The 24,934-nt window shown below is 36.8% G+C and overlaps 2 long non-coding RNA genes across 2 annotated transcripts; one reads left to right on the top strand and one right to left on the bottom strand.

The window, feature by feature from the left end:
- Positions 1–12,962: 12,962 nt before the first annotated feature.
- Positions 12,963–16,039, bottom strand: LOC131937284 (uncharacterized). Its single transcript, XR_009386190.1, has 3 exons — positions 15,260–16,039; positions 14,889–15,009; positions 12,963–14,722 (listed from the first exon to the last, which is right to left on the bottom strand). It is a non-coding gene; the product is annotated as an uncharacterized LOC131937284 (long non-coding RNA).
- Positions 15,831–16,840, top strand: LOC131937283 (uncharacterized). The gene is made up of 2 exons (XR_009386189.1): positions 15,831–15,943; positions 16,038–16,840. It is a non-coding gene; the product is annotated as an uncharacterized LOC131937283 (long non-coding RNA).
- The last annotated feature ends 8,094 nt before the right edge of the window (positions 16,841–24,934 follow it).

Here is a 24,934-nt window from a genome sequence, read left to right as displayed (position 1 = left end):
CACATGCCCAAAAAAACATCCAAGCAAAAACCACAAGAATAGAGCAAATTGCAAAAACCGTTGGGCTAAAGATAAACTCCGGAAAAACCAAGCTAATCAAAATAAAAACCAAAAGCGCTCTCAAGACCTTTGCGAATGGAGCAGAGCTAGAAGAGTTCGAAGACTTTAAGTACCTCGGCAGCTATATATCAGCAAATGGCAGCATGGAGAAAGAAATTGCCACCAGAATAGCAATGGCAGCACAAGCTTTCAACAGACTTACTAAGCTCTGGAAATCATCCTCACTGCAGCAGAGAACTAAATTAAGGATCTATAAGTCTAATGTACGTTCTGTACTCCTCTATGCTGCAGAGTCATGGAAACTAAACAAGAAAGGAGAGAGCCGACTCGGAAGCTTTGAAAGAAGATCCCTCCAACGCATCCTCAGGATAAAAAGGAACGACAAAATCCCGAACAAGGAAATATGGCGAAGGACAGGATTAAACGACATTGTCTCAGAATTTCGAACGAGGAGATGGAGATGGCTGGGCCATGTCCTACGCACGAGCAAAAAAAGACTCCCCAACATGGCGCTGAAGTGGAACCCACCCGGAAAGAAAAATAGAGGAAGACCACTGGGAACATGGAGGAGGGAGATGGAAGAAGAAGTACAGGCTACTGGCAAAACCTGGCATGAACTAAAGTGGCTCGCCCAGGACAGGGTGGAATGGCGGAGATTTGTTGCTGCCCTATACTCCACAAGGAGTGATGAGGATTAAGTAAATAAGTAAGTAATATGGGCCGCCTTGTAAGAGGAATTGTTTGTGAACTTACCAACCACCTAGAGAACTGTAACTTTTCTGATGACTTGGCTTTACTTTCACATGCCCAAAAAGACATCCAAGCAAAAACCACAAGAATAGAGCAAATTGCCAAAACCGTTGGGCTAAAAATAAACTCCGGAAAAACCAAGCTAATGAAAATAAAAACCAAAAGCGCTCTCAAGACCTTTGCGAATGGAGCAGAGCTAGAAGAGGTCGAAGACTTTAAGTACCTTGGCAGCTATATATCAGCAAATGGCAGCATGGAGAAAGAAATTGCCACCAGAATAGCAATGGCAGCACAAGCTTTCAACAGACTCACTAAGCTCTGGAAATCATCCTCACTGCAGCAGAGAACTAAATTAAGGATCTATAAGTCTAATGTACGTTCTGTACTCCTCTATGCTGCAGAGTCATGGAAACTAAACAAGAAAGGAGAGAGCCGACTCAGAAGCTTTGAAAGAAGATCCCTCCAACGCATCCTCAGGATAAAAAGGAACGACAAAATCCCGAACAAGGAAATATGGCGAAGGACAGGATTAAACGACATTGTCTCAGAATTTCGAACGAGGAGATGGAGATGGCTGGGCCATGTCCTACGCACGAGCAAAAAAAGACTCCCCAACATGGCGCTGAAGTGGAACCCACCCGGAAAGAAAAATAGAGGAAGACCACTGGGAACATGGAGGAGGGAGATGGAAGAAGAAGTACAGGCTACTGGCAAAACCTGGCATGAACTAAAGTGGCTCGCCCAGGACAGGGTGGAATGGCGGAGATTTGTTGCTGCCCTATACTCCACAAGGAGTGATGAGGATTAAGTAAATAAGTAAGTAATATGGGCCGCCTTGTAAGAGGAATTGTTTGTGAACTTACCAACCACCTAGAGAACTGTAACTTTTCTGATGACTTGGCTTTACTTTCACATGCCCAAAAAAACATCCAAGCAAAAACCACAAGAATAGAGCAAATTGCCAAAACCGTTGGGCTAAAGATAAACTCCGGAAAAACCAAGCTAATGAAAATAAAAACCAAAAGCGCTCTCAAGACCTTTGCGAATGGAGCAGAGCTAGAAGAGGTCGAAGACTTTAAGTACCTCGGCAGCTATATATCAGCAAATGGCAGCATGGAGAAAGAAATTGCCACCAGAATAGCAATGGCAGCACAAGCTTTCAACAGACTCACTAAGCTCTGGAAATCATCCTCACTGCAGCAGAGAAATAAATTAAGGATCTATAAGTCTAATGTACGTTCTGTACTCCTCTATGCTGCAGAGTCATGGAAACTAAACAAGAAAGGAGAGAGCCGACTCAGAAGCTTTGAAAGAAGATCCCTCCAACGCATCCTCAGGATAAAAAGGAACGACAAAATCCCGAACAAGGAAATATGGCGAAGGACAGGATTAAACGACATTGTCTCAGAATTTCGAACGAGGAGATGGAGATGGCTGGGCCATGTCCTACGCACGAGCAAAAAAAGACTCCCCAACATGGCGCTGAAGTGGAACCCACCCGGAAAGAAAAATAGAGGAAGACCACTGGGAACATGGAGGAGGGAGATGGAAGAAGAAGTACAGGCTACTGGCAAAACCTGGCATGAACTAAAGTGGCTCGCCCAGGACAGGGTGGAATGGCAAAGATTTGTTGCTGCCCTATACTCCACAAGGAGTGATGAGGATTAAGTAAATAAGTAAGTAATATGGGCCGCCTTGTAAGAGGAATTGTTTGTGAACTTACCAACCACCTAGAGAACTGTAACTTTTCTGATGACTTGGCTTTACTTTCACATGCCCAAAAAAACATCCAAGCAAAAACCACAAGAATAGAGCAAATTGCCAAAACCGTTGGGCTAAAGATAAACTCCGGAAAAACCAAGCTAATGAAAATAAAAACCAAAAGCGCTCTCAAGACCTTTGCGAATGGAGCAGAGCTAGAAGAGGTCGAAGACTTTAAGTACCTCGGCAGCTATATATCAGCAAATGGCAGCATGAAGAAAGAAATTGCCACCAGAATAGCAATGGCAGCACAAGCTTTCAACAGACTCACTAAGCTCTGGAAATCATCCTCACTGCAGCAGAGAACTAAATTAAGGATCTATAAGTCTAATGTACGTTCTGTACTCCTCTATGCTGCAGAGTCATGGAAACTAAACAAGAAAGGAGAGAGCCGACTCAGAAGCTTTGAAAGAAGATCCCTCCAACGCATCCTCAGGATAAAAAGGAACGACAAAATCCCGAACAAGGAAATATGGCGAAGGACAGGATTAAACGACATTGTCTCAAAATTTCGAACGAGGAGATGGAGATGGCTGGGCCATGTCCTACGCATGAGCAAAAAAAGACTCCCCAACATGGCGCTGAAGTGGAACCCACCCGGAAAGAAAAATAGAGGAAGACCACTGGGAACATGGAGGAGAGAGATGGAAGAAGAAGTACAGGCTACTGGCAAAACCTGGCATGAACTAAAGTGGCTCGCCCAGGACAGGGTGGAATGGTAGAGATTTGTTACTGCCCTATACTCCACAAGGAGTGATGAGGATTAGGTAAATAAGTAAGTTATAGGGGCCGCCTTGTAAGAGGAATTGTTTGTGAACTTACCAACCACCTAGAGAACTGTGACTTTTCTGATGACTTGGCTTTACTTTCACATGCCCAAAAAAACATCCAAGCAAAAACCACAAGAATAGAGCAAATTGCAAAAACCGTTGGGCTAAAGATAAACTCCGGAAAAACCAAGCTAATGAAAATAAAATCCAAAAGCGCTTTCAAGACCTTTGCAAAAGGAGCAGAGCTAGAAGAGGTCGAAGACTTTAAGTACCTCGGCAGCTATATATCAGCAAATGGCAGCATGGAGAAAGAAATTGCCACCAGAATAGCAATGGCAGCACAAGCTTTCAACAGACTCACTAAGCTCTGGAAATCATCCTCACTGCAGCAGAGAACTAAATTAAGGATCTATAAGTCAAATGTACGTTCTGTACTCCTCTATGCTGCAGAGTCATGGAAACTAAACAAGAAAGGAGAGAGCCGACTCAGAGGCTTTGAAAGAAGATCCCTCCAACCTATCCTCAGGATAAAGTGGAACGACAAAATCCCGAACAAGGAAATATGGCGAAGGACAGGATTAAACGACATTGTCTCAGAATTTCGAACGAGGAGATGGAGATGGCTGGGCCATGTCCTACGCATGAGCAAAAAAAGACTCCCCAACATGGCGCTGAAGTGGAACCCACCCGGAAAGAGAAATAGAGGAAGACCAATGGGAACATGGAGGAGAGAGATGGAAGAAGAAGTACAGGCTACTGGCAAAACCTGGCATGAACTAAAGTTGCTCGCCCAGGACAGGGTGGAATGGCGGAGATTTGTTCCTGCCCTATACTCCACAAGGAGTGATGAGGATTAAGTAAATAAGTAAGTTATAGGGGCCGCCTTGTAAGAGGAATTGTTTGTGAACTTACCAACCACCTAGAGAACTGTGACTTTTCTGATGACTTGGCTTTACTTTCACATGCCCAAAAAGACATCCAAGCAAAAACCACAAGAATAGAGCAAATTGCCAAAACCGTTGGGCTAAAGATAAACTCCGGAAAAACCAAGCTAATGAAAATAAAAACCAAAAGCGCTCTCAAGACCTTTGCGAATGGAGCAGAGCTAGAAGAGGTCGAAGACTTTAAGTACCTCGGCAGCTATATATCAGCAAATGGCAGCATGGAGAAAGAAATTGCCACCAGAATAGCAATGGCAGCACAAGCTTTCAACAGACTCACTAAGCTCTGGAAATCATCCTCACTGCAGCAGAGAAATAAATTAAGGATCTATAAGTCTAATGTACGTTCTGTACTCCTCTATGCTGCAGAGTCATGGAAACTAAACAAGAAAGGAGAGAGCCGACTCAGAAGCTTTGAAAGAAGATCCCTCCAACGCATCCTCAGGATAAAAAGGAACGACAAAATCCCGAACAAGGAAATATGGCGAAGGACAGGATTAAACGACATTGTCTCAGAATTTCGAACAAGGAGATGGAGATGGCTGGGCCATGTCCTACGCATGAGCAAAAAAAGACTCCCCAACATGGCGCTGAAGTGGAACCCACCCGGAAAGAAAAATAGAGGAAGACCACTGGGAACATGGAGGAGGGAGATGGAAGAAGAAGTACAGGCTACTGGCAAAACCTTGCATGAACTAAAGTGGCTCGCCCAGGACAGGGTGGAATGGCGGAGATTTGTTGCTGCCCTATACTCCACAAGGAGTGATGAGGATTAAGTAAATAAGTAAGTTATAGGGGCCGCCTTGTAAGAGGAATTGTTTGTGAACTTACCAACCCCCTAGAGAACTCTGACTTTTCTGATGACTTGGCTTTACTTTCACATGCCCAAAAAAACATCCAAGCAAAAACCACAAGAATAGAGCAAATTGCAAAAACCGTTGGGCTAAAGATAAACTCCGGAAAAACCAAGCTAATGAAAATAAAAACCAAAGGCGCTCTCAAGACCTTTGCAAAAGGAGCAGAGCTAGAAGAGGTCGAAGACTTTAAGTACCTCGGCAGCTATATATCAGCAAATGACAGCATGGAGAAAGAAATTGCCACCAGAATAGCAATGGCAGCACAAGCTTTCAACAGACTCACTAAGCTCTGGAAATCATCCTCACTGCAGCAGAGAACTAAATTAAGGATCTATAAGTCTAATGTACGTTCTGTACTCCTCTATGCTGCAGAGTCATGGAAACTAAACAAGAAAGGAGAGAGCCGACTCAGAGGATTTGAAAGAAGATCCCTCCAACGCATCCTCAGGATAAAGGGGAACGACAAAATCCCGAACAAGGAAATATGGCGAAGGACAGGATTAAACGACATTGTCTCAGAATTTCGAACGAGGAGATGGAGATGGCTGGGCCATGTCCTACGCATGAGCAAAAAAAGACTCCCCAACATGGCGCTGAAGTGGAACCCACCCGGAAAGAAAAATAGAGGAAGACCACTGGGAACATGGAGGAGGGAGATGGAAGAAGAAGTACAGGCTACTGGCAAAACCTGGCATGAACTAAAGTTGCTCGCCCAGGACAGGGTGGAATGGCGGAGATTTGTTGCTGCCCTATACTCCACAAGGAGTGATGAGGATTAAGTAAATAAGTAAGTAATATGGGCCGCCTTGTAAGAGGAATTGTTTGTGAACTTACCAACCACCTAGAGAACTGTGACTTTTCTGATGACTTGGCTTTACTTTCACATGCCCAAAAAAACATCCAAGCAAAAACCACAAGAATAGAGCAAATTGCAAAAACCGTTGGGCTAAAGATAAACTCCGGAAAAACCAAGCTAATGAAAATAAAAACCAAAAGCGCTCTCAAGACCTTTGCAAAAGGAGCAGAGCTAGAAGAGGTCGAAGACTTTAATTACCTCGGCAGCTATATATCAGCAAATGGCAGCATGGAGAAAGAAATTGCCACCAGAATAGCAATGGCAGCTTAAGCTTTCAACAGACTCACTAAGCTCTGGAAATCATCCTCACTGCAGCAGAGAACTAAATTAAGGATCTATAAGTCTAATGTACGTTCTGTACTCCTCTATGCTGCAGAGTCATGGAAACTAAACAAGAAAGGAGAGAGCCGACTCAGAAGCTTTGAAAGAAGATCCCTCCAACGCATCCTCAGGATAAAAAGGAACGACAAAATCCCGAACAAGGAAATATGGCGAAGGACAGGATTAAACGACATTGTCTCAGAATTTCGAACGAGGAGATGGAGATGGCTGGGCCATGTCCTACGCATGAGCAAAAAAAGACTCCCCAACATGGCGCTGAAGTGGAACCCACCCGGAAAGAAAAATAGAGGAAGACCACTGGGAACATGGAGGAGGGAGATGGAAGAAGAAGTACAGGCTACTGGCAAAACCTTGCATGAACTAAAGTGGCTCGCCCAGGACAGGGTGGAATGGCGGAGATTTGTTGCTGCCCTATACTCCACAAGGAGTGATGAGGATTAAGTAAATAAGTAAGTTATAGGGGCCGCCTTGTAAGAGGAATTGTTTGTGAACTTACCAACCTCCTAGAGAACTGTGACTTTTCTGATGACTTGGCTTTACTTTCACATGCCCAAAGAAACATCCAAGCAAAAACCACAAGAATAGAGCAAATTGCAAAAACCGTTGGGCTAAAGATAAACTCCGGAAAAACCAAGCTAATGAAAATAAAAACCAAAGGCGCTCTCAAGACCTTTGCAAAAGGAGCAAAGCTAGAAGAGGTCGAAGACTTTAAGTACCTCGGCAGCTATATATCAGCAAATGACAGCATGGAGAAAGAAATTGCCACCAGAATAGCAATGGCAGCACAAGCTTTCAACAGACTCACTAAGCTCTGGAAATCATCCTCACTGCAGCAGAGAACTAAATTAAGGATCTATAAGTCTAATGTACGTTCTGTACTCCTCTATGCTGCAGAGTCATGGAAACTAAACAAGAAAGGGGAGAGCCGACTCAGAAGCTTTGAAAGAAGATCCCTCAAACGCATCCTCAGGATAAAGTGGAACGACAAAATCCCGAACAAGGAAATATGGCGAAGGACAGGATTAAACGACATTGTCTCAGAATTTCGAACTAGGAGATGGAGATGGCTGGGCCATGTCCTACGCATGAGCAAAAAAAGACTCCCCAACATGGCGCTGAAGTGGAACCCACCCGGAAAGAAAAATAGAGGAAGACCACTGGGAACATGGAGGAGAGAGATGGAAGAAGAAGTACAGGCTACTGGCAAAACCTGGCATGAACTAAAGTGGCTCGTCCAGGACAGGGTGGAATGGTAGAGATTTGTTACTGCCCTATACTCCACAAGGAGTGATGAGCAGTAGGTAAATAAGTAAGTTATAGGGGCCGCCTTGTAAGAGGAATTGTTTGTGAACTTACCAACCACCTAGAGAACTGTGACTTTTCTGATGACTTGGCTTTACTTTCACATGCCCAAAAAGACATCCAAGCAAAAACCACAAGAATAGAGCAAATTGCCAAAACCGTTGGGCTAAAGATAAACTCCGGAAAAACCAAGCTAATGAAAATAAAAACCAAAAGCGCTCTCAAGACCTTTGCGAATGGAGCAGAGCTAGAAGAGGTCGAAGACTTTAAGTACCTCGGCAGCTATATATCAGCAAATGGCAGCATGGAGAAAGAAATTGCCACCAAAATAGCAATGGCAGCACACGCTTTCAACAGACTTACTAAGCTCTGGAAATCATCCTCACTGCAGCAGAGAACTAAATTAAGGATCTATAAGTCTAATGTACGTTCTGTACTCCTCTATGCTGCAGAGTCATGGAAACTAAACAAGAAAGGAGATAGCCGAGTCAGAGGATTTGAAAGAAGATCCCTTCAACGCATCCTCAGGATAAAGGGGAACGACAAAATCCCGAACAAGGAAATATGGCGAAGGACAGGATTAAACGACATTGTCTCAGAATTTCGAACGAGGAGATGGAGATGGCTGGGCCATGTGCTACGCATGAGCAAAAAAAGACTCCCCAACATGGCGCTGAAGTGGAACCCACCCGGAAAGAAAAATAGAGGAAGACCACTGGGAACATGGAGGAGAGAGATGGAAGAAGAAGTACAGGCTACTGGCAAAACCTGGCATGAACTAAAGTGGCTCGCCCAGGACAGGGTGGAATGGCGGAGATTTGTTGCTGCCCTATACTCCACAAGGAGTGATGAGGATTAAGTAAATAAGTAAGTTATAGGGGCCGCCTTGTAAGAGGAATTGTTTGTGAACTTACCAACCTCCTAGAGAACTGTGACTTTTCTGATGACTTGGCTTTACTTTCACATGCCCAAAAAAACATCCAAGCAAAAACCACAAGAATAGAGCAAATTGCAAAAACCGTTGGGCTAAAGATAAACTCCGGAAAAACCAAGCTAATGAAAATAAAAACCAAAGGCGCTCTCAAGACCTTTGCAAAAGGAGCAGAGCTAGAAGAGGTCGAAGACTTTAAGTACCTCGGCAGCTATATATCAGCAAATGACAGCATGGAGAAAGAAATTGCCACCAGAATAGCAATGGCAGCACAAGCTTTCAACAGACTCACTAAGCTCTGGAAATCATCCTCACTGCAGCAGAGAACTAAATTAAGGATCTATAAGTCTAATGTACGTTCTGTACTCCTCTATGCTGCAGAGTCATGGAAACTAAACAAGAAAGGGGAGAGCCGACTCAGAAGCTTTGAAAGAAGATCCCTCCAACGCATCCTCAGGATAAAGTGGAACGACAAAATCCCGAACAAGGAAATATGGCGAAGGACAGGATTAAACGACATTGTCTCAGAATTTCGAACTAGGAGATGGAGATGGCTGGGCCATGTCCTACGCATGAGCAAAAAAAGACTCCCCAACATGGCGCTGAAGTGGAACCCACCCGGAAAGAAAAATAGAGGAAGACCACTGGGAACATGGAGGAGAGAGATGGAAGAAGAAGTACAGGCTACTGGCAAAACCTGGCATGAACTAAAGTGGCTCGTTCAGGACAGGGTGGAATGGTAGAGATTTGTTACTGCCCTATACTCCACAAGGAGTGATGAGGATTAGGTAAATAAGTAAGTTATAGGGGCCGCCTTGTAAGAGGAATTGTTTGTGAACTTACCAACCACCTAGAGAACTGTGACTTTTCTGATGACTTGGCTTTACTTTCACATGCCCAAAAAGACATCCAAGCAAAAACCACAAGAATAGAGCAAATTGCAAAAACCGTTGGGCTAAAGTTAAACTCCGGAAAAACCAAGCTTATGAAAATAAAAACCAAAAGCGCTCTCAAGACCTTTGCGAATGGAGCAGAGCTAGAAGAGGTCGAAGACTTTAAGAACCTCGGCAGCTATATATCAGCAAATGGCAGCATGGAGAAAGAAATTGCCACCAGAATAGCAATGGCAGCACAAGCTTTCAACAGACTCACTAAGCTCTGGAAATCATCCTCACTGCAGCAGAGAAATAAATTAAGGATCTATAAGTCTAATGTACGTTCTGTACTCCTCTATGCTGCATAGTCATGGAAACTAAACAAGAAAGGAGAGAGCCGACTCAGAGGCTTTGAAAGAAGATCCCTCAAACGCATCCTCAGGATAAAGTGGAACGACAAAATCCCGAACAAGGAAATATGGCGAAGGACAGGATTAAACGACATTGTCTCAGAAGTTCGAACGAGGAGATGGAGATGGCTGGGCCATGTCCTACGCATGAGCAAAAAAGTCTCCCCAACATGGCGCTGAAGTGGAACCAACCCGGAAAGAGAAAAAAAGGAAGACCACTGGGAACATGGAGGAGGGAGATGGAAGAAGAAGTACAGGCTACTGGCAAAACCTGGCATGAACTAAAGTGGCTCGCCCAGGACAGGGTGGAATGGCGGAGATTTGTTGCTGCCCTATACTCCACAGGGAGTGATGAGGATTAAGTAAGTTAGTAAGTTATAGGGGCCGCCTTGTAAAGATAGTTAGCAATTACACAATATTAGCATCCATGCTAAACAACACCCATTATAACCCTCACAAGATATTGTTTTTCATTTAGTTCCTTTACTACACTTACATATAAACATGTGATAATGTTTATAAACGTAGAACACCTTTTAGCTCTGTCGACTGGATAAGCATAGTACTACAAACGTAGTTACAGAAAAATACAAAAATCTTCTTTTACTGCAACTTAATTTTTTAAATAATTCTGGATACACTGTAATGTGTTTGCCTATGCCAGGGGTCTCCAAACTTTTCAGCTTGAGGGCCGCATTAACTATCAAATATCAGTTCAAGGGCCAGAGGTTCTATAGGGCGACTCCCCCTCCCCCCTAAGAACGTCAGCCATCCCCCCCTTTCCCCAACGATATATATACATACACACATGTCAAGTGTCCCCCCCCCCCCCCCCCCGCCGAGAAGAAAGTGTTAAAGAAACACTGTCGAGGGACGAAAACACACTCTAGGTCCTAGTTTGTTTTCAAATTGTTCTTCGCGTATTTCATTCTTGAAAATGTTTGTTCACACAGGTATGTTGTTTCAAAATTTGAAAGGTACTTGGATGCAAAATCTTTTATATTAGGAAAGTCTTCCTTTGTCAAATACTTATAAAAACCCACCCGCCCTTCTTTGAACGTGTCTATAAGGAGGGCATTTGCTTTAAATTCAATGACCTCAAGCTGCAGCTCATCTGCGCAACTGCCCACATTAGCTTCAAATGGGTTTTGAGACAGCCTCACTTCTTCTGTGTTTGAATTCAAGCCAGAAAACTGCGGGGGGGGGGGGGGGGGGGGGGCAGGGATGGGACATATATCCCCGGGCGCCGAACTTAGGGGGCGCCAAAATGGGTTGGAAAAACAAATTGAAAGTTTGAGGGGGGATGCAAATCGGAAGTTTGTTCCCGGGCGCCGGGAAGGGTAGCTACGCCTCTGACTGAAACAACAGCTGGAGGTCTATGATGATCTTGCGTGCAGATAAACCTGGGAACTCAGCTGATGCTTCAGCCTTGAAGACATTTTACTGCTGACAAATTGTTGGCCTGTGCTTGTTCCAAAAAAAACAAGACGTTTGGATCTCCAGTTGCCTTTTAGTGGGTGTATAAATCAGAAAACAGATTTCCCTCTCTTGTAGTTTTAGGTTCAGAAAATTTTAATGGCTTGTTATGTCTGAAGCAGATGCCAATTTCTATACACACTCTTCAAACAGACATTAATGGCTGTGGCTTGCTTTTACTTTCCAGGAGGCCTCCTATTTCCTTTCTTAACTTAAATAACTGCTCTGAACTTTCTCACAACTTAGCCATCTTAATGCTTTGTAATATGGTAAATCTTGCGATTCTGTGTTTGTATCTTTCAACATGTCTCTGAACTGTCTATTGAGCCCATGTGTCCTTCTTAAATTCGCAATCTTCACCAAATGATTCAGTACACTGCTAATGTCCACATATTTAGCCCACAAAGCTTGCTGGTGAATAATATAGTGCAAGAACATTGGTTGTAGAATGTTTTTCCCATTCGCTTGTCCAACCAAGGCTTTCTTTATGCCACTTTTGTACTTTTCTCCATCAACAGTCAGGTAACTGTGGTTAGTCCAGTACAAGTTATAATCAGCGTTTTTTTTTAACTCATTGTATATATCTTCTCAGGTAACAGAACCAGACATGTTATGTAGGGAAACCATCTCTTGCGTTATGTTCATTTTATGTTCATGTCTTCATCCACACCCCTAATGAACACAAGCAGTTGAGAGGTGGAACAGCTGTCCAGCAACTCATCCATCGCAATCGAAAATTTTTCGCTATGTGAGTCACAATGTTTTAACCAATGTGTGCAATACGTTGGGCAATGGTAATTGCACAAAAAGCTACATTTTTCAAACTGTTTTGAATATCTGGGAAAAGTTCCTCAGTCACTTCTAAAAAACTTTTTTTTTCCGTGGACAAAACAATCTCGGCAGGCCGGATGAAATGACCTCGCGAGCCGCATCCGGCCCGCGGGCCGCAGTTTGGAGACCCCTGGTCTATGCACATGAATGCTGTTATTTACAGAAAATCCTAGCAGAATTTTTTTTAAGCTTGTTATAAATGTAATGTTTTTTATTTGTCTTCACGATACAAGTTCATACAACGTAATAACTTAAGACCACTCGTACAATGAATATGCACACTACATTATTTTTATCATCAATTACGCACTGTTTATATTCAATAAATCACAACACTACCATCGCATGATTACAACTACTTACAGAATTTCGTTAAGGATCGTTTAATAGTTATACAAAATATTTTATTAAAATCCATGCAATGTTTATATACATACAAAGAACAAAATACAATATAATGACTACAAAGTATTGTATTCTATAACGGCTAATATTTAAACCTCAGATTATAACAATGTAGAAAAATAATTACCTTCTGTTGACGTCCACGAATGCTGTTTGATGAATAGACTTCTGCTTATAGAATGTAGGCTGCAGTGATCATTTAGTTGCAGGTTAAGGCAAAGCAAATTAGTCACGAAACTTAAGCTAGTTGTACTTTATCACTAACTTGCAGTTTCGTAAACTTTTTGCAAAGTCTTCAATAATATGTCACACCTTCTTATCAAGCTGACTTCATCAGTTATAGGCTAAAGTATAAATGGCTTGAATGAGTCTTGTATTGGCGTCTGTTGACGAGTGGAGCTCAGATTTTAACATTTGTGTAGATTCAATGGGGGTTATTTAATTTTGTATCAAAATTGATCCAACATGAAATGAAGGGTTAACAAAAATACCTAATCTATGAAAAAATCCTGAACTACCAGTAAACCTTAATAAAACACAGTCATTATCCACAACTGCATTTAAAAATATTTATTTTCAAAATAATCGAAACACTATCGAGGTTGTGCAAAAAAATAAAAAAAAATAAACACAAAATAAATCAAATTTAAAAGGGCTTCATGGTGTCTAAAACATTCTAAATATAATTCTTAGTTATCAACACAATAAATAAGGAACCAAAAATTAAAAAATAAGACAATTCATTGTTAATGTAATTAATTAAGAACTCGATTAAGTCATTGTAAAACGATGATTATTTGAAGTATTGCACTAGATTTAAATGCTCTTTCAGTATGTCAATATAACTTGAACAAAATTACATAAATGCCGGATGTGGATAACTATAAATTATTTAAAATTTATTTTATCTTAATTACAACTTTAAAAAGATGGTAGCTAACTTTAACACGACAAACAATACTTCGATTAGATGTATACTGACGCCCTATCAAGTAGGCAAAACCTTAGTGACGTTTTATAAACTGTGTAGTTTTAAAACTAATGTGTATATTGGATGAACAAATACATTTACTCTCTTGCACATTTATCTTCTCACTGATTTAAATTACTTGCTAGACATTGATCAAATTTCGACAAACCACTCACAGCATATTGTCTTAAAATTCAAAACACATAAAATTATGTATTCCTAAAGAAATTTTTACAAAATTAAAACTATGTTGGGCTTATAGGTAATACTTTTATTATGAACTATAAATAACGTGTTAATATATTGGAATGTATTGTTTAATTTAGACTTTTTAAAATTTCTTTTCAAGAAAAATATGTTAAATTAAAATACTAAGAATACAAAAACTAGACATGAACAACCATGCTTTAAAAACCATATCAAACCATAAGAGGCTGATAAGTTGCTGATTAGAATCAAACAGTCACTGCAGATTTTGGGCAGTGCGTTTCATATAAGATTAATTTACTTTATTTAAATTTAAGACTCATAGTATCGTTTGTTTACAGTTGAAAGCTAAGCTTTTAGTTACCTATAGATATAACACGATTGATATATTGACTTAAAATACCAAATACATGACACAAAAAGATAGACACCAAACAAGAAAATTAGAAGCTACTTTCCTATAATGGTAAAGTAATGATGCTTGTCTGTATTAATAGAGCCTCATACAAGTGATATTATTTTGGTAGCTATAATAATATTGTCTCGTTGTAAGTTTGCATCATTTAACGTTCGTCATTTTGAAACTATCGGCAGTTTTTGGGCAATTTTTCATGCCTAGCCGGCACTCCGTTCTTTGTCTTAGCTATTTTGCAGACAAAGTTGTTCAAAATAAATTTATCAATTTGCGTTTGGACATAACGTAGCTTTTATAAACAATAAGTGACATTATTTGTAAATTTCTTTAGTTATCTAAAGATTATATTAACATTTTCACTTGATGATATGAATAGTTTACTGCTTAGGCTTTGAAATTTATTAGTATTTAGTTAGTATTTTATATTTTTATTAATATTTTTAGCTAGTTAGTATTTTATTATGAATTATAAGGAATGTGTTAACATTTTGCTATTTCACTTTTACTATATGATTTTTATTTCAGCTGCATAATGTTTATTAGCATAAACTTTTGTATTCCTTCTGGAGAGAATAACAAATATGAAAATAGTTGTTGTTGACAAATAAAACATAGTGAAGGTAACTTGCTGCTTCGACAACATTCAAAGAGGTATGGAAGAAAAAACGACATTGGATTGAAGTAAAAAGGAGCACACGATGATAGAGTGATCAACAGTCGGTTGCTTACCCACACGTTACGAGATTAGCTCTAGCGCAGAATCCGTCCGTCCACCAACCACTAAAAGGCATCTGCCTGAAGACGTCGGAACTAAAATCACATATGCTTAGTGTTAAGCATTCAATCCATCCTAATATTGAAGTAAGATATTAATATACATCAACCTATGCACAAGGTTTTATTAATTTAGCTAATACGTGGATATACAAAAAGCAATACATCCTCTTTGTAGTAAATCCACTTGATAAATTTACATGGCGAAACGCAGGAACGAAATATCTTTGAAATAAGAGGAAAAACAAATGTTGTATGATGTATTGACTTTTAAAAGATCAAAACATTACATAATATAGACATCACTGTTGACAAGAGAAATTTACCAAACCAACAGCTTCAGCTTCACATTACAATCAAGAATGTGTAATAGAGCTATGAGCAGGTTGTTGTTTTATTATGCAACGAATACTGTCAAAAGCTTCATTAATCCCAGTTTCTTTTTGGATATCTCTAATACCGTTTTAAGTACTATCCTAACAATATATGCTGTGATACTGTTTGCAAAAGACATAAAAAGTTTCGACGCCATCTTTAGACCACGTGCTTCAGTGTAAATCTTGTCAGTGTATAACAAATATTTTTACGCGTTTTTCAAACAACATTAATGTCTTTAATAAGCTTTAAATGTACACTAAAAATAAAAATAAACGATTTTCATTAAATATATTTTATTGCATTAACTGTTAAGAAAAGTGTTAGTAGCTAAATAATGTATTTAGTAATAGACGCATGTTTTCTTTATAGTTATGAAATTGTAGTGCATTAATATATATTTATATAAACGTTTTTATTAAATATGTGCAAACAACTGTAAATGTGCACTCATTTTTTCAATTTTTTAATAATGCTTCCGCCTTGAGTTTACTTTAATCATTCACCGTTATATCATTCATCGTAATACTATTATGTCCATTTATCAATAATGTGTCTACTATTTAACGACTTATTTATAAAATTCAAAGCTGTTTAAACTGAATATGTGTATATCTAAAGAGATCTTATAAGAAGTAGGCAAATATTCGAAATACCTTGACTGATTAAAAAAACGAAACGAGTTACATATACACATTTCACTTATTACTAACCTCTGTTTTCTTTCAGGAAACATGAAATCTTCCATAACAGCTGTTTGTTGGTTTACAGTATTTGTTTTGTTATCAGTAACAAGCCTATTATCAAGTGAGGTTTTGGCTACTGAAGTAAGACAAGTTAATTGTCCAAAAGACTTTGCTTTTTGTGTTTTTCCTGGTTAAAATCAATTTCTAGGAAAAGGGGAAAGCATAATTAAAAAACCTGATATAACAGATGAGTTTTGCTAGTATACAATTAAAGAGAATTTTTGCTAATAATTTTAAGTCTTTTAAAAAGTCATAAAATTTGCAAAATATAAAATGGTGTTTGCAATTAATAGATATTCAAGTAGTAGAAATATATCTTTGATAATCATTTATTTTTTAAAGAACATGATTAATACTGGTGTTTGCCTGTAATAAAAACATAAGGTTGTTGCTATGAACATTTTAGAAATATGACCTGAAGTTCTAAAGCATTAAATTCATAACAGCTATTAATATATTGTTTTACATGTAATTTTGGATACTCATTGTTTTTACTATTTAACTTTGTTGAAATTAATACTTATCCCTGTTGAAATATTAAACATATTTTACAAATTATTTTTCATTTTTATTTATAAAAATGTTTTTTAAAAGACTGTATTATGGTGTATGCGATGAATATTGTATGGAAAAAAAAACATGTATGGCTATGACTATGTATATGCATATGCTAATAACTGTTGTTCGCCAATATAAGCAATCTTGCTATTGCCGCAATAATTGTTTTATGAATACAACCCGAAACATTACAGTTTGTTCAATCAAATAAACATGTTTTGAATCAGATATTTTATTTAGCTCTGTATTTTGATATTCATGCATTTCATTTTAAAACTTCAATTTTTTTTAACAACAAAATATATATTCTGACTGAAATATTAAACAGTATTTTATACAAAAAAATTATTTTCTGTTTTGTTTTTTTTCCGAAACTAATTAATTAATTAATTATTGCTAAGGTTTTGAGCGATTTAATCGGTATGCTAAGAACAAAGTAAAATATTAAATTTAATATAATAAAATAATTTAAATAAACATGGTTTTCTTAACTGAACACAAATTACAAGTTATCATTGTTATGATGCATGTTCTCAATATAGGTTGGTGGGAAGAAATGCTGATGTGATACCCTGGGTAGAACTTCTGAATGTGACTGTGAGAGAATTGTGGAATAAACCAAGAACCAATAGTACCTTATCTGATGGACAGAACCTGGACAAACTGTTAACATGAGTTGAATGTCAGTAGATTGAAATAAAGTTGTGTGGGAGTAAAGCTTCAAGATTTAATGTATGAATTGATTCGGATTTGATAATATAATGACATTTCACGTATATATTACCAAGTTGATATCGTTAGGTTGAATAATTTGCTTGACTATAGTATGTTATTAGAAGCTAATGTTATTCGCTTGAAGGGAGAGGGGGGTAATGTTATGATGCATGTCCTCAACATAGGTTGGTGCGAGTGAATATTGGTGCGTACGTATGTTGAACGAATGGAGATGTGACGCGTATAGTGTGATTGTGACGTTTTGCGTAGAGACTGGTTGCTGTGCATTATGTGTGAGTTAGTCTGATCTTGATCGTCTTGGTGAGGGGTATAGATGACCGCTGTGACTCAGTCGGGAGAGTGATTCGTGAGACATCCGTGTGGATGACGATAATAAGTAGAATCTGTGAGTCCAGTACCAGAATAAACATCAGAAGAAAAAAACCTACATTCATCTTATCAATAAATTGTCACCTGTGTCGTCTAGATGTGCAATGCTATAATGACTGGCTATGTTGTCTGAGGTTCTCACATGGCAGTGAACCAAGTAGTTCAAGTTCTCACAATCGCAACAAATATTATAAAATAATGTTTAGTTCAATACTGTCATTTCATAGAGGATTGTTGAATAAAATAAGTGTGAAGATATTCCTAACTATGTTCACGAAAGTATAACCTACTGTCTAACACCGTGTTTACACACTTGCGACATGCATACTTTACTTGTCTACAAAAAAAAATTTCGCCATTAGTTAATTTTATCAGAACACAAATTGCCAAGTTTTTTTTTCTAGACATGTTGTGTAGTAAATATGAAACGAACCAAGGGAAATAATCCTTAAAACAACATTATGATATTTTGTTTGAGTTAATTTTCTTACTTTTTGTTGGACAGTATAAATTAATTATAGAGTTATGTACAGAATTAATTTAGGCTATATGAAATCTTGTACATGTGCATATATGTTTAGGTGGATTGTGTAAAAAAAAAAACTCTATGCAACTATATGGGGGGAGGGGGGAAGAAGCTGAATAAATGTACAGAGAAATACACACATTATCACGTAACTTCAAGAACGTTATTATGAGTTAAGTTAGTTAATCAGCGCGTATAGATCAGGGACGGAACTACATTTCCGCCAGACCCCACAATGCGAGGGGGGGGGGGGGGGGGCGTCATTTAGGGGCCCACAGCCGACCATAATACTTTATTTATTTTTTTATAGTTAAACAAAATTTCACTACAGATAAGCAAACGTTCATCCATTTCCATTACTTATTGCCCTTTTTCAATAGTCAAATAGGGATGCTCATATTCTCCTCTTAATAGATTTGCACTAAACAAATTAAAAAGCAATTACTTCTCTTAATTATATTTTTTTTATAAAGTAATTACTAAAGAATAACATTATATAAAAATAAAATGTAGTTAAAATAAATAATACAAAAACAAAAACAAAACAATAAAAATAAACATAACACGAAACACCATTACTAATACAAAGCTTTCATGTTTTATATTCTTTTGACTGACTAGCGGTTAAGAGGTCTTATAGCAGAGATAAAATAAAACTGATTTTCACAAAACACACTAATGCACTTACATACATGAAATGGTGTTGTCATTTGTTTTAATTAAAGAAAAAAATTTATTTTTCAAAACCCGAACAGGCCAGCAATGAGTATACTATGTTCGTATTTTGGGTTTGAATATACATATATATATATATATATATATATATATATATATATATATATATATATATATATATATATATTTGTTTGTTTGTTTGTTTATTTATTTATTTATATATATCACATTTATGTATATATATATATATATATATATATATATATATATATATATATATATATATATATATATATATATATATATATATATATATATATATATATATATACGTATATATATATATGTATATATATATATATATATATATATATATATATATATGTATATATATATATATATATATATATATATATATATATATATTATAAGTATTATTATTATAGTTATTTTTATTGTTCATAATATTCAACATAGCGATATAGCACGGGATCAGCTTCAAATTATTAGGAGCTCACTACTGACAAATAAAAATACATTATACTACTTTTTAGCTCGGAGACAGTAATACACTTAAGTATCGAATTATATTTTAAAACATATGATTAGGCTAAATCACGTAATACAGTTATATTTAAAAGAAAGCTCTATTTACTATTGGAGGCATTAACTTTTTCAGATTAAAAAATATACTTTAATTAAAATCAATCTCGCGCGTTTTGATTACGCGTAGCAAAAGCCAGCAGCCTGCGCGGCGTGGGGTGCTTGCCGAAGAGAGTTAGAGCAATTACGTCTTGCTGGAAGCACATAAAGCATAGTTGTGCCGCGCACTTGCTTCCAGTGGATAGAAAATTAGAATTGTAGAATACTCGAAGCGAACAGTTGAATAACTTTGTTGTCTTTGTGGTCAAATATATATGAATGATAAAAGCATATATATTACAGATAGATAGTCAGATTAATAGACAGACAGATAGATATATAGATAAATAGGTAGGTAGTTTGGTAGGTAGGTAGTTTGGTAGGTAGTTAGTTAGTTAGTTGGTTAGTTAGGTAGATACGTAGGTAGATAAGTAGGTAGATAAGTAGGTAGGTAGGTAGGTAGGTAGGTAGGTAGGTACGTACGTACGTACGTAGGTAGGTAGGTAGGTAGGTAGGTAGGTAGGTAAGTTGGTTGGTAGGTTGTTTGGTAGATTGGTAGGTAGGTCGGTAGTATATCCTGCGTTTTGTTTTCAATTACAACTGATTTCGCACTCTCTTATCGTCTGATTAAATACGCTGTATCTCCACTTTCTGCAAATGGGTGGGAGAAATAGTGGTGGAAATCAAAACTGAAATAAATCTTTCGATCTTTTGTTTTTACAGTTCTCCTCCAAGATCGTTTAAGACTCGCTTATTCCCTCTGTGGGTTACCACATAAGTACAGCTCCGTCATGATTATCCAATAGTTAATAACTTAATTTTGTTTTTTAAATTTCAGTTTTAATTTCAAACAAGACTTTTTCAGTTCATTAATTTTGCTAGACTTTTTCGGTATATTCGTTTTGCTTTACTTTTAGTTCGCTTGCATCTTAAGGATTCCAAAATGAATGCAGTTATTATTAAGCTTTTTGTCGGTCTCCTAATGAGCTGAACAACCAAAACCTGCTTTATTAAATTTCGTCTTTATCGGGTTTTTAGTGTATCAGCATTTCTTCTCGCTGAAATAGCTTATGGGCAGAAATTGTATTTAGGCATTTTTCGCAAATTAATTGAAACTTCTGGGGGGGGAGGGGGGGGGGGGGTAAGGCATTAACAATTTCCACGGGACAGGACATTACACTGTTGAGTATATTATGAACTGTGTGAAATAATTTTATATTGTTTCCATTGTTGTGCTAGCAGATATCAATAAACGCTACTTCATCTGCTCAAGTGTTTCTTCCAGACTTTTTTTTTCAGAGGGGCACTTGATATTTATTTATTTTTTTTTTTGGGGGGGGGGGGGTGGAGGGGTGGAATAAATTTTCCGGGGGGGGGGGGGGATGGACAATGGTAAAAGTATATATTTTCTATATAAATTCCATTTCGTTTGAAGGAGGGTGGTAGACTTTCTTCGGGAGGGGGGGGGGGGAGAGAGTGGGGGCTCCGTTCTCTGAAGAGATGCCTAGGGGAAACGATAATGATGATTTAGATATCTATTCTTTATAGTTATTACAGTTATTTAAATAGTTATTCATTGTTATATATTTTAAGAAAATTACTTCTTTTCTGTGCATAGAGATCTACAAGGACTTGTTACTAAACATTTGTTGAATAAAATAGTGTTTAAAACTTTAATAGAATCGAAAAGATTTGTGCACCAAATGAACGCAATGTGCGTATACATATAATACGCGGGGAAATGAGAACTGTTTAAGACAATCTAAATTTAAAAATAAAAAACTACGTAAAGCAACTAATTGAGGCAAATTTTATGTTGTATTGCATCAACAGCGGGTGTTAACATACGTGTCGTTTAAAAAAAAAAAGTCTCGACTTATAACGAACGCATTAAGATAAAAAGAAAACAACAACGACGAATTAAGTTAAATAAAAGCTTGTAAAAATGCATATGATTGTATTAGTATAATAAGTGTACATTTGTAATTTTTTAATGTATAAACGTTTCATTCTTATCTTCTTTCAGTTTTAGTAGACTTCACAATATTCAAGTCTCAAAATTAGACGAAAAAAACATGAATTTTAACACAGAAAACTTAAGCCTTGTATTAAATGATACACAATGGTATGGAAATGACGGACAAACAAAACAAACACTGTACAGTATTTCTGACGAAGATTTCTACATCATAGATACGTTCTTGATGAGATTTCTTCTTGAAATTCTTATTTTACTTGGAATCCTGGGGAACTGCGCCACAATAAGAATTTTAGTCTACAACGGTTTCTCATCAACAACAAATATAGTTCTAACAGCTTTAGCAGTATCGGATTTGTTCTATTCAATAACAAACTTGTTGATATTCGTGTACAAATACATACAACTGTTCAACTTTTACACAGCTCAAACTGTTGTTGTTATCATGTATAGTTCTATATATCATTGGAACCAATGTTCAGTATCCATCAGCATTCAACTGGTTTCAATAATAGCCCTTGAGCGAATGATTGCTGTGTGGTTTCCCTTTAGTGTAACCCGCATCATTACACCTGTAAGAATGACCTGTATTGTCTTCATTGTTTATGTTGCTATGTCACTTCTTTATGTGCCGTATCAACTCATGCTTACATATAAATGGATTACAATTACAATAGATAGAACCAATATTACATTTGCTACGATACTGTATACTGAATTTCACTCTAATAATAGCGACTTCTACGATTATTATCGTTTGTATTTTGGTTTAACCATTACTGTTATTGTTCCTGCAACAATAATCATCGTGAGTTCTGTGATGATAATTGTAAGACTAACCATATCAACAAAAAATGTTAAAAACATGTCTTCAATAAAGGCTTCGGATAAAAGAAAAAATGACATGAGATCTATCAAAATAACTTTAACCTTATGTGTCACTTTAGTCGTCCTGGTTTTAATTCCATCAAATACATTTGATTATTTGTTTTCATACGGGACACCTGGTGTGTTCGATGTAAATACTGTTAGGACAATTCAGTGGACTCTCTATAATATTTTCCAGCTGAATGCTTCAATTAATTTTGTAATATACGTAACTATGAATTCAAAATTTTCAAAAACGTATAAAAAACTATTTTGTTGCTCAGTATAAATGAACATAGTTATAAATACTTGACACATAGACCCTAGGGTAGTGATTATTTCAATGAATGATAGAAAAAAATAAGCATTTGGTTAGATCCTCTCACACCCCGTAAGGGGTCATCCATAAATGACGTCACACTCGTAGGGTGGAGGGGGGGGGTCTGTAATTTTGTGACGATGTGTGATGATGGGGAGGGGGGGGGTTCGTCACACTTTTGCATTATAAAAAAGCAGTTAGAATATGAATTTTAGACGTTATTTTGCGTTTTAGATAACTGTTTTAATAAATTGTAATAGTTTAGACAAGATTTTAGAAAAATATCGATGTTTTAAAAAAATTCAACTGCAATTTTGAAGGGGTTGTAGGTTGAGGTGTGACGTCATTTTAGGGGGGGGGGGGTCTGGCTTTTTGTGACGACGTGTGACGGAGGGGAGGGGTGGAGGTAAAAATCGTCCAAAAAAGCGTGACGTCATTTATGGATGACCCATCAAAGGATAATTTATCCTCACAGGGTGGAGAGGAAATAAAAACAGTGTTTACTTCCTCGACAGGATGTGAGTGGATATAAGCACCTTATGTATTTCCTCTAAAGTATGACGAAATTGTCTAAGAGAAATAAAAATACTTCTATTAAGTTCTGCATAAAATATAGATCTTAAGTCAAAATATACTTATTTCATTAACTAATTTCAAATTCGTAATATTTATTCTGAAAAAAAAAAGAATAATATTTTCTTAAACTTTCTCTAACCCTTATTTTTAAAGATATAATGTGTAAAAAATATTGCCATTTGCACTCAGAGTTTCTTCCAGGCATCTCTTCGGGGGGGCGAAGCCCCCCCCGAAAATTTTTTACCGCCCCCCCGAACGAAATGAAATTTATATAATTTATATAGAAAATATATACTTTTAACAGTGTCCGCCCCCCCAAAGAAAGTTTACCGCCCCCCCGAAGATTTCAAGTGCCCCCCCGGAGAAAAAAGTCTGGAAGAAACACTGTTTGCACTCTATCGATTCTGCAAGGAAGCGCTTGATGCATGGATTAAACGATAATATAATAAACAAAACAAACCTCTCCTTAAATAAAATAAAAATTCACTTCTGTTCAAAAATTCACAAAAAATGTGTATGCCTAAAATAAGAAGCTGTGAGAGGGTCTGATCACGTTGCTTATTTCCTTTACAGTTGGCGGATATATATCACTTCCGGCCATGGAGGTAATATAGATATGTATTATTTAAAGAGTGGTAAATTGGTATTATTATGGTAATTATAGGTATATGCTGTTACATTTTTTGGAGATAATTTTTTACTTATAATAATTATTGTTGTCGTATATATTTTTTTAAATAGTTAAACTATAAACCAATGTGAAAGTTCTTTATTTAAAAAGTTAAAAAGGTTGCTAGCAGATCTTTATTAGCATATTTAGATAAATTATTTGTAGGCCTACAACAAATTTTAAAATAAACTTAAATGGTTAAAAATGAAAAGCATTTCTAATTCTATTCAATATCAAAATTAGTTATTCATAATGCATATATTATAATTGATAAATTAGTGTTTTACCTAATACATAACATTTTAATGGACCAATACCCCTCATTTTATATGATTTAAATCAATTGGTACATCACTTAATAACACAGCATAACAAAATCACAAGACACGATATGTCTTGGTAATATGTACACACTATTTTGGTTTTCAATGGACTGTTCTTTAATTAATGTAATTTAAATCAATCGTTCTTATCATATTAAGCATTTGAAATTAACACACTCAAAGAAATTAAAATTCTTAAAAGAAAAACATTTTAAACATGTGGTTAAGTTGATATAGTTATCGAAATACTGTATGTTTGTAAGTAATATGAATTAGCTTACTTTCTATCTACTTAAAATACATAGTGATATATATTTTATTTACATTTGCATTATTTTGTTTTTCTGTTGCATTAAATAAATTTAAATTTATATTTTAATAAAATGTTTTGATACTCTTTTTAATATAACGGGTTAGACGTTTAATCATGTACTAATAAAATGTTACTAAAAACTTTTTTAAAGATCCATTTTTATTTAAATGCTAGTTTTGTTAAATGTAAGCACAAAGATTTTATGATCGTAAAAAATACCTTCTTTTATTTGTGTATATAAAATACAATTATTATAGTGTGTCCTTATTTTTACAGTATTGAAATTGAAAATATTGATTTGCTAAGGTGATACAAACAGGCAGTTAACT

The sequence above is a fragment of the Physella acuta genome, unplaced genomic scaffold (genome assembly GCF_028476545.2).
Source record: "Physella acuta isolate Inbredline_101_S28 unplaced genomic scaffold, ASM2847654v3 ptg000206l, whole genome shotgun sequence".
Taxonomy (NCBI): domain Eukaryota; kingdom Metazoa; phylum Mollusca; class Gastropoda; family Physidae; genus Physella; species Physella acuta.
This window is presented reverse-complemented; position numbering and strand designations above follow the sequence as displayed.